This window comes from Notamacropus eugenii, chromosome 1 (assembly GCF_028372415.1).
Source record: "Notamacropus eugenii isolate mMacEug1 chromosome 1, mMacEug1.pri_v2, whole genome shotgun sequence".
Classification (NCBI taxonomy): Eukaryota; Metazoa; Chordata; class Mammalia; order Diprotodontia; family Macropodidae; genus Notamacropus; species Notamacropus eugenii.
In genome coordinates, this window is record NC_092872.1 from 394,765,739 (window position 1) to 394,775,097 (window position 9,359).

Here is a 9,359-nt window from a genome sequence, read left to right on the forward strand (position 1 = left end):
GAAGGAGCAAGTGATTTTTTTTTTTGAGGATGGGAGAGAAGTGGACATGGTCACAGACAGTAGAGAATGAATCAGTAGACAGGGCCAGATTGAAAGCAAGTGATAAAATGGAGACAACAGAGGAGGAAATCTGCTGGAGAAGACAGGATGAAATAGGATTACTTGCACAAGTAGAAAGATTAAAGTTATTAAGAAGTAAGGCCACCTCATCATATAAGACAAGAATGAAGGAGGAGATTATGGCAGAAGGCATATGAGTGATATAAGATGAAAAAGGGAGAATAGGGAGATCAAGACAAAGTTCATTTTTTTTCTGTAAAATATGAGATGTTTCTCAGCTAAGGGGGTTGGCAAGTCATAGAAGATTTGAGGAAATATGAAAAGATTTGGATGAACTACCCCATACAGAATCTACCTAGGTTACAAGAAAAAGCAGTATCTCTCTGCTCAAATTAATTGATACACTTAAACTTTTCACCATCACCTGGATTGAAATGAGTGAATGAGGACTCTGCTTTGCTCTCATTAAGGAAAATAAAAACATCATCAAGGTTATGATGCTTTGAAGACCTATACCTAATTTAAAGGCTCATGTTTAATTGATTTTGTAGGTCTATATGTAGCTGGCCTACAAATGTTTGGTAGTAGACTTGTCATGGTAGACATCATTGTGGATTCAGTTCCAAAGCCAGTGTAGGTGATGTTTTCCATTTTTTTCAACAATAGGATTAAATTTATATTTTATTAAAGTTTAGTTCATAAATGAAATATTTCTGTTAGAAGTGGTTTGTTTTTCATGTGTTTAAAAAAATAAAAAGACTATTTTTACCTACCCAATAAAGAAGACTAACTTTTCTTTGTGATGTTAGACTATTTTAGGAAAGACATTGATATTTCCTCTTAATAAAGATGACACAAAAAACAATTAAAATGAATATTACTACATATAGAAGAAGAATTGGAAATCATATTTATAAGAAGGGACATGTGCTCAGTGCCTTGCAATAAGATCTCCCTTTGCTGAGTCAGGTCACTCACTCTCTAAAACAAAATGAGTAGCCTTTGAGGGATGAAATAGCCAAAGAATCCGTCATTTGGCAATAAGACTTGCCGAATTTATCAAGGCTGGTTCTCAGCCCACAAAAATTTGTTTATCAATGGACCTATGTTCAAAATCATTCCAATTTTGATAGAACCTGCCATAATTTATGCTGTCCTGCGATAGCCTACAAAAATTGAGGGTTACCTTTACTCCATGATCTGTTATCTGAGTAGGACTTTAGTCAGAGAATGGCTATAATGTAATATCCTTTTATTAAAATAATTGTTACATTGGCTTATGTCTGTAGGTTAGATTTATATGTGATTTACATTCATGTTATGAAATGACTCATGCTTATCCTTCCAGTAAGAGAGCACAACACTATTAAATGGTCCGAGGGTAATTTGCTAGCAGTGACCTAGGTGTGCAGTTTCTAGATTGCATTAGGAAAGATCCAGATGTATTGTATGGTTCCCGTTATATACTTATAGTTTAAATAAAAGTACACGTTGTTGTTGTTGTGTGGTTGTTTTTGTCCGTTCTCAAAGAGGACCATGTCATCAGGATGATGACATGACTTGCAGTTGACTGATTTGAGTGAAGGAGGGCTGTGCAAGGTCACCAACCTCACTTTCTTCTCCTGAGCCATCTGGGTCCAGTGGCATGATATTCATCAAGATGACTGGAGATGACCCAGGATGCAATGTGAGACCCTGGCCCTTTCACGTTAAGGTCTTATCACATTCTCACTTTGAGTGAGATACAACCATTTAATAAATAGGCATCTTTAACAAAAGAGTCAGCAGTTTATGTGAAATCATATTAACTATGCTATATGCATCCATTCACTGAATTAAACATGCATAAACACACATTTGTTTGTCCATTTAGATGGAGGCCAGCTCTCATGGTCTTAAAGAACGGAACTGCAGGTGGGATAGAAACCAGTTGCTGCACCAGTAGCAATGCTGCCATGAGACAACTGTCACCTTTCCTTTCTCTCTTGAATTTCACCATCCCTTAAACTCTATCTTATACAAAGACATCTGTCCTCCTGTCCCAGGGGTGACATAGTTTCTTCTCTTTCCAAACTGTGAACAACTGCAGATCCCCAGAATTTTTTTTTTTAATTTATGGCCAGGTAAACCCTTGCTACAGATTATTAGATAAAAATTACATTCTATCATATTTTAAGAATTAACAACCCCCCATTTTATTTTCTCATGCAAGCATTATAAGAATGTCTTAGATTATGACAGTTCACAGCCTGGACAGTACGTATCTCAAAATGAGATCAGAAGTAGAAAGAGCCTAATCCAGTGTTTTCTTTGTTTTATTATTTATTTTAATCTGCTAATTCTCAGTGATACTGGAATATATGCTTGTCCTCTCTGGGTCTCAGTTTCATCCTTTTTAAAATAAGTTTTCTTACTTTTCTTCCTTTAGCTTCTCTGTTCACAGTAGGACTACATTTACAGAATCTAGTGGCAGACAATCCTGTAAAAAAAAAAAAAAGCTTAAGCAATTAAGTTCATGCCACCCAAAGAAACAATCCTTGGTCCTTGGTTTCTGTGTTTGTACTTTCCTATTCTTGGTGAAGGGATTTGAGTCTCTGACCTTGTGACTTTAAAAAGGTAAGGAGAAAAAGCCATAAGAATCCAGTGTCACTCAATCTTAACTCTTGGTCTAACACTCTTTTCTACTGTGCCATCTAGCTGACCAGTGTGTGTGTGTGTGTGTGTGTGTGTGATATAAATCACAATATATATTAAAAATATATGTTAAAATCCATTTCAGTTCTCCAATTAGAGCTCCATGATATATCTCAGTAGCATTGTGCTATGTCACGTCCTCTCCTCTGAATGAATAAGCATGTCCTATCTGTTCCATTGAATTGATATCCTTCCTTTTGGCAGACTTGTACAATGCTTGTTACTTTATGTTCTAATCAATCCACACTGACCTACAGTGCAATCACAATTAATCAATGCTTATATTGATGGAGAGGGAGAAGTAATGAAAAACTGCTGAACGGTAATAAACACATTTTTTTCCATTAAAAACAAAACAAATTGCCATAAGAAAGGGTTGGTCCTATTGACTATCTCATAAATGATTTGCAATTATTTTCAAGGCTTAAACAGTCAAAAATTTGCCCCAAGAAACATTATAGTTTCCAGTGAGATAAACTGGGTTTTTCAATAATAAAACCAGAAAAAAAAGAAGGGAAACAGAGATAAATAGGTTGTCTGGGTTTGTCTCTCAGAGTCGCCAGTGGTTTGCTTTTTATTTTTTTTAGATTCTTAGAATTTGAGATCCATTCCCTTTAATGTGGTTCCATCTTACCTATCTACCTTGTCTTAACTCTATTACTTCGTATAATAAGACTATTGATGTTTGTGAGAAGCAAAAGCATGATCATCAGAGTTTAAACTGGATATGTCTGCACAACCTTAGTTGCATATAATCAGGTAGATGAAGGAGTGGATTCTCATGTTTATAGTTTAAAATATGTACTTTGAAAATCACAATCTTGTGAAAATTGTCAATAAAGATCTTTATGTTCTGTTTTATGAACTACAGGCATAAAGAGCTAATTCTAGAAAAATCATTTAGTTAGAATATATTCCCCAAATATTCTAAGAATATATTTTATCTTAATGGACATATTAATTAATCTAATTCCCTAATTAGATTCCAAGGTCAAAATGAAAATTATAAATAAATTTAAATAAAATTGTAAATAAAATGTGAAGAAGGATGTGATGTGGCTTAAATTTTGAGAATTTTTAAAGTAACCATTCTAGTTAAATAGAATTGGGAGCCAAAACTGAATTTAAGAGCATATTTAAATATTTAGAAAAGTTGTTAGGAAATTGATTTTTCTTTATTCACAAGCTTTGAGTGATCATATATTTTATATTGGGAAATATCTTGCCTTGGTTTGATAATATATACTTGTCATCTCCCTTAACTTCTGAATTTTGAACTGAAGCTTGATGAAAGTGGGGATCAAAGGATCACAGATAAAAAATAACTTCAAGATTCTCTAGTGTAAACCCTTCGTTTTATAAATGAAGAAGCTGAGGCCATAAAAATTAAAGGACTTGCCCAAAATCATGGAATTCTAAAGTAGTAGAGCTGAGATTTAAACCCAGGTTTCCTAACTAAAAAAATGGTGCTCTTTTCAAATGATATCTTGAGTGGGGGGGGGAGGGTGGGAAGGGTTGGGAGGGGTTTTTAGAGAGATAGTTGAGGATACAAAGATGTTTGTAATGGAAAATAATTGGGAAAGGAATCGGAGGAAATGTTCTTTGGCATATGAGAATGAAAGGGGCAGGGGGAGAGACAGAGACAGACAGAGAGACAGAGAGAGAGACAGAGACAGACAGATAGACAGAGAGAGAGACAGAGTCAGAGAGAGACAGTGACAGAGAGAGAGAGAAAAGGGAGGGAGGAATGTGAACATTGCACTGTTTTACCACAAAGATAGGAATGATTTGTAGTCTGTTACTAACATGTGAATGTTTGAGACTGGACTGTTTGTACATTATTAAAAGCAATTTATTGTTAAATATCCTCTCTACCTCCTCAGATTATACTGATAATTTGTCAAACAACTCTTATGTCCCAATTAATATGGTTTTAATGTATCTCAAATAATTGGAAAAAAGATAAAAGTGAAAATGCCAACAAAACTAAAACAAAAAAAACTGTCTTGATACGCTGTAACTTTACCATGATGTATGTTAAATCTGGTGATGCAGTATGTTTGCCTTAAATGAAATTCTTTGATGCAATATTGCCTTGATTTATTGGTTGATTTTTTTGATATAGTGGGAGACATTTGAATCAGATGGTGAGTTTGATTTACTATATAAAGTATCTAGTTTGATAGATGGTGTATTTTATTCAGTATTCAATAAGTAATGATTCAATAGGGGATGTCTCTGATTTGGTAAGTGAACTATTAGATTTGATTTTGATCTATTTTCTCAGTAAGACATATATTTATTTTAATAGTTGATGTATCTATTTTTGTGTGAAATGTGTCAAATTCCTAGCTTGAAGGTATTTTTTTCTCCAGTTGTGATTTATAGATTATGCTACTAATATATGTGCTCCAATTAAAGATAATATAGAACATTCATTATATCTCACTGCACAAATACAATAAAATCTCTCAAATGGTATTTTCTCTACAATCCCACCCCCTCGTCCTGCCATTCCCTACCATCCTGCTTTGATTACTCTATTAGAATGTTTGCCATTAGTATGAGATAAAATAAATCTCTGCTTGGGAAAATCAGATCTTTGGCAAAACGTCTTCAATATATATCTTCTTTTTAAAAATGAAAGAGAAATTATTTCAAACAACTTGCTGAAGGTTGACTTTTGTTTTTGCAAAGAGCCCAGTCTCTCAAGGAAATTTTCATGGTCTTTGTGTTCATTTTGTTTTCCTAACTAGAATCTGGATTTCTCTGTGCTCATCTAGTTCAATTCCTTATACAGGAATTACTATTTTTGTGAATATACCTTTTGAATGGTTTTCCTTTCAGATTCTCTTGTTAACAATCCAAACCTTCTTGAATTTTAAGGGTTGGTTAGAATCTTGTAAAACAAATTCCTTCAAGTTTATGAAGCCACTGAAACTCAACAACTTATTTTTTGAAATCATATTTTGAAACTATTATCCAGGATTGTCTTTATTTTGTGGTAGAAAGACAGTTCATCTGTGTTACATGGGATCTCAACATAAAATATGACAAAATCTACAGAGAGTAGGGAATGCCTGAGAGACACATATGACTCTCTATAGGGAGTTGAGCCGTCTCTACATTCTGAAAAGAAAAGACCAAGAAGGAATGAGGTTGCTCTCTTGCTCAAATCATCTGACTGTCCTTTTGAACAGCTGCCCAATGTACTTTTAATTTGATATAATGTGAAATACATTTAAAGTTGAACTTACATTCAATTTACATCAGTTATTTGCACAGCAGGCAGAAGAAAATAAGCCAAGGTCAGTGTGAGTTTTGCCAATTGAATTGAAGAGCAGTGGAGGATTCACACCTAGGGGGGTCTGCTAAAGAACTGAGAATCAATCCACATAATGAGTTTTATGCTGTTACTTTCATTGAAACCAAAATGTTTTTTGACATTCTCATGGATTTACTAGGTGTCCTTAGGTACATAAAATTCTGACTTGTCACCAGTAAATTGACAATCATAATTGCAGAGTTAGAAAGGCCCTCAAAGGCCATGTAATGTAATATCACATTCTAGGTAAGAATTCTCCTCCACAATATCCCTGGCAGTCAGAATCTAGCCTCTTGTTGACTTCCAGCTGCAAGTAATCATCACCTTGGAATAATGCCTTTTGTATTTTTGATCCAGCTCTGATTTAAAAAATATATTTTTCATAAGTCCAATGTCCAAATTCAATAAATTAAATTAAATGATTTTCCATGTATTTGGGCCATTGTGGATTAGAGAGTCTTTTAAGTTATTATTTACTTTTTGATTTGTAAAAAGGCCCCAGTTCATTAGTCATGAATATATTAACAAAATCTCCTTTAGAGTTTATTCTGTGGTCTCCTCACACAACGTTATTCTGCTAGCTAAAGGCAGTGGTATTCTTCGGACTGAGCCTCTTAGGTTTTTAATGAACATATGAACTATTTTATTAGCCACACTTTAATTTTTTTCTGATTTATTATGTTTAACACCACTTTTTGTCTTATCATTTTGGCAAGATATATAACTGAAGCCAAGCAACTAGTAATAATGAACAAGGGACTGTAGCAGCACTTGTCTCAACATTTATTTAGGGTATTTCAAGGAAATGTAATGTAGACTAGAGAGGTAATAATGAATTAGAGAGAAAAACAAAATTCCTACCTCTGGGTCAACGAAATGATATCTCCCCTCCCCCCCAATGAAATGAAAAACAAACAAACATAAATTTCAATCACACAGTATGGACTAAGGAAGGATGCCTAAAAAACACACAAATAGTGAAGTACAGTAAGAGTTGAAAGGGCACTTAAGGATCATCTAATTCAAATTATTTTCAAACAAGAAAACTGAACATCAGGGAGACAAAGACAATGAAAGGATGTATTGGAGCCAACTTTAGTGACCATAAGAACCAATTGTTAAATTTTCACTCTGAGTATTAATACCTCAGAAATTGGTAGATACTATTAACCAGTCTTGATTCATTGTTTTGTTTTGTTTTTTATTTTTTATTTTCTAGATTTGAGAAAGTTAGGGAGAAAATAATTAATAATGCAGGTTAAACTTAAAAGTGTGTCATGCATATGTGTGTGTGTGTGTGTGTGTGTGTGTGTGGATTTTGAGAGCTGGTTGTTAAACATTTATTAACATTTTTCATAAGAGACTAATCTAGTAAGTAGCAGATCCTACCGTAAATCCAAGGTTTTTGACTTGTGAGCCAATTAACGTTCCATATTGCTTGTCCATTACTTTGTGTGTATTGAGTCAATCAATGTTCTACCTACATGCAGCTGAACTATTCTAGGTCTTATGAGGAAATTAGCCAATTTAAAAATATATTTGCATATGAATATGCACATGTATATGTATCTATATGTACATGTAAATATAAAGGTATGTGTGTATGTGATAGCTAAGTATGTGTGTCTCTGTATCTACCCTACTAGTTTGTAGTGACTTCACTTCTCTGTCTCCCATTTTTTGTTTTGTATACATTATTTACATACTTATCCACATATAATGTTTACTTTTTTGAAATTATATTGATGTCATTTTTTTAACAGTAGTCATTTAAAGATTATTCCCACTTTATAACAATCACTTATAATAAAGTAAAACAGTTAAAGAACACTTATAATGCAGTGACTTTGTGTAAAAGTACATTCAACATTTCACAAATATAATCTCCCTTTCTCACTATTTTAAATAAATTTACTCCTATCTGTTTTCTCTCCCTTTTGCCCCCAACACCACTGGAAAAAAAGAAAAAAAAATCTAATAAATATACTTTGTCGAGCAAAACAAATTCCCTCAGAATGTGTGTATAATGCATATAAATACCTGTATACACATACATGTATATATACATTTATAGGTACGTAAATATATACATGTATTTTTATTATTTAACAGAAATAGAAAATGTGTACATGCTAATCATTTACTTGTGGTTCCTTTAAAATATTGATCATGTTTTATGATTTAAAAAAAATCACAAATTCTGAAAAACAGAAATGTACTCATTCTTTCATGATTACAATATAATAAAATTACATTAAGAGCCCACAGGAAAAAACAAAAGTACATAATGTTTCCCCCCATTAGCATGGAAGCTCCTTGAATTCAGAAACTGTATCTCTTTTGCCTTTGTGTCCTGAGCTTAGCCTAGTGTTTAACACATTAAATATTTAATAAATACATATTTACTAACTGGGGGATAATAAAAGTGGCTATAGCAACTATGTTATAATAAAATAATCATTAAAAGTGTTTGGTAGTAGAATAATAGAAAACTAGATTAGAGAAACAAAATAGATAAGAATCATAAACAATGGTGTATAATTTAAGATTCAATAAATCCAAAAATATGGAGTATATTCTTTTTATCAAGACCACCTCTCCCCTGAGCTCCAATCCACTTCACCAAACAAAAACAAACAAAACCGTTCCTTCTTTCCCAACTTTTCTACTACTGTCCAGGGAACTATGGTTCTTATAATTAGACTTACAATTTTGGGGTCATCCTAGCGTAACTTACACTTACCCCATCTAATCTGTTGTCAAACCTTTTAACTTTTACTTTTACAACATTTTGTGGATGTTTCCACCTTTTTACTCACAGCCATCTCCCTAGAATGTCAGTACTCCTCACCCAGACTCTTGCAATAGCTGTACAATTGGTCTCCCTGGTTCAAATATCTCCCTGCCCTAATCCATTCTCTACTCAGCTACCAAATTATATTCTTAAAGCACAGCCCTGACCAGGTCAAATGCCCACATTGAAATAAGTTCCATTGGAGCCCTACAATCTCAATGATATAATACAAGTTCTATAGTTAGCATTTAAAGTCCTTGACAACCTATCACCTTTCTTCTTCCCTAATCTAATTACATTTTACTCCCCTCCAAAAATACTAAAATATACCTTCATTATGTACAGCAACATGAATAAAACACTCCAACACCTACTTCTGCCCTTCATGACTTGATCTGCCCAGTTATTTCCACCTCTTAGATTTCCTGGCTTCCTTCTCCATTAGACCTCTGTAGACACTCAACCCCCATCTTACTGCCTTCCTTT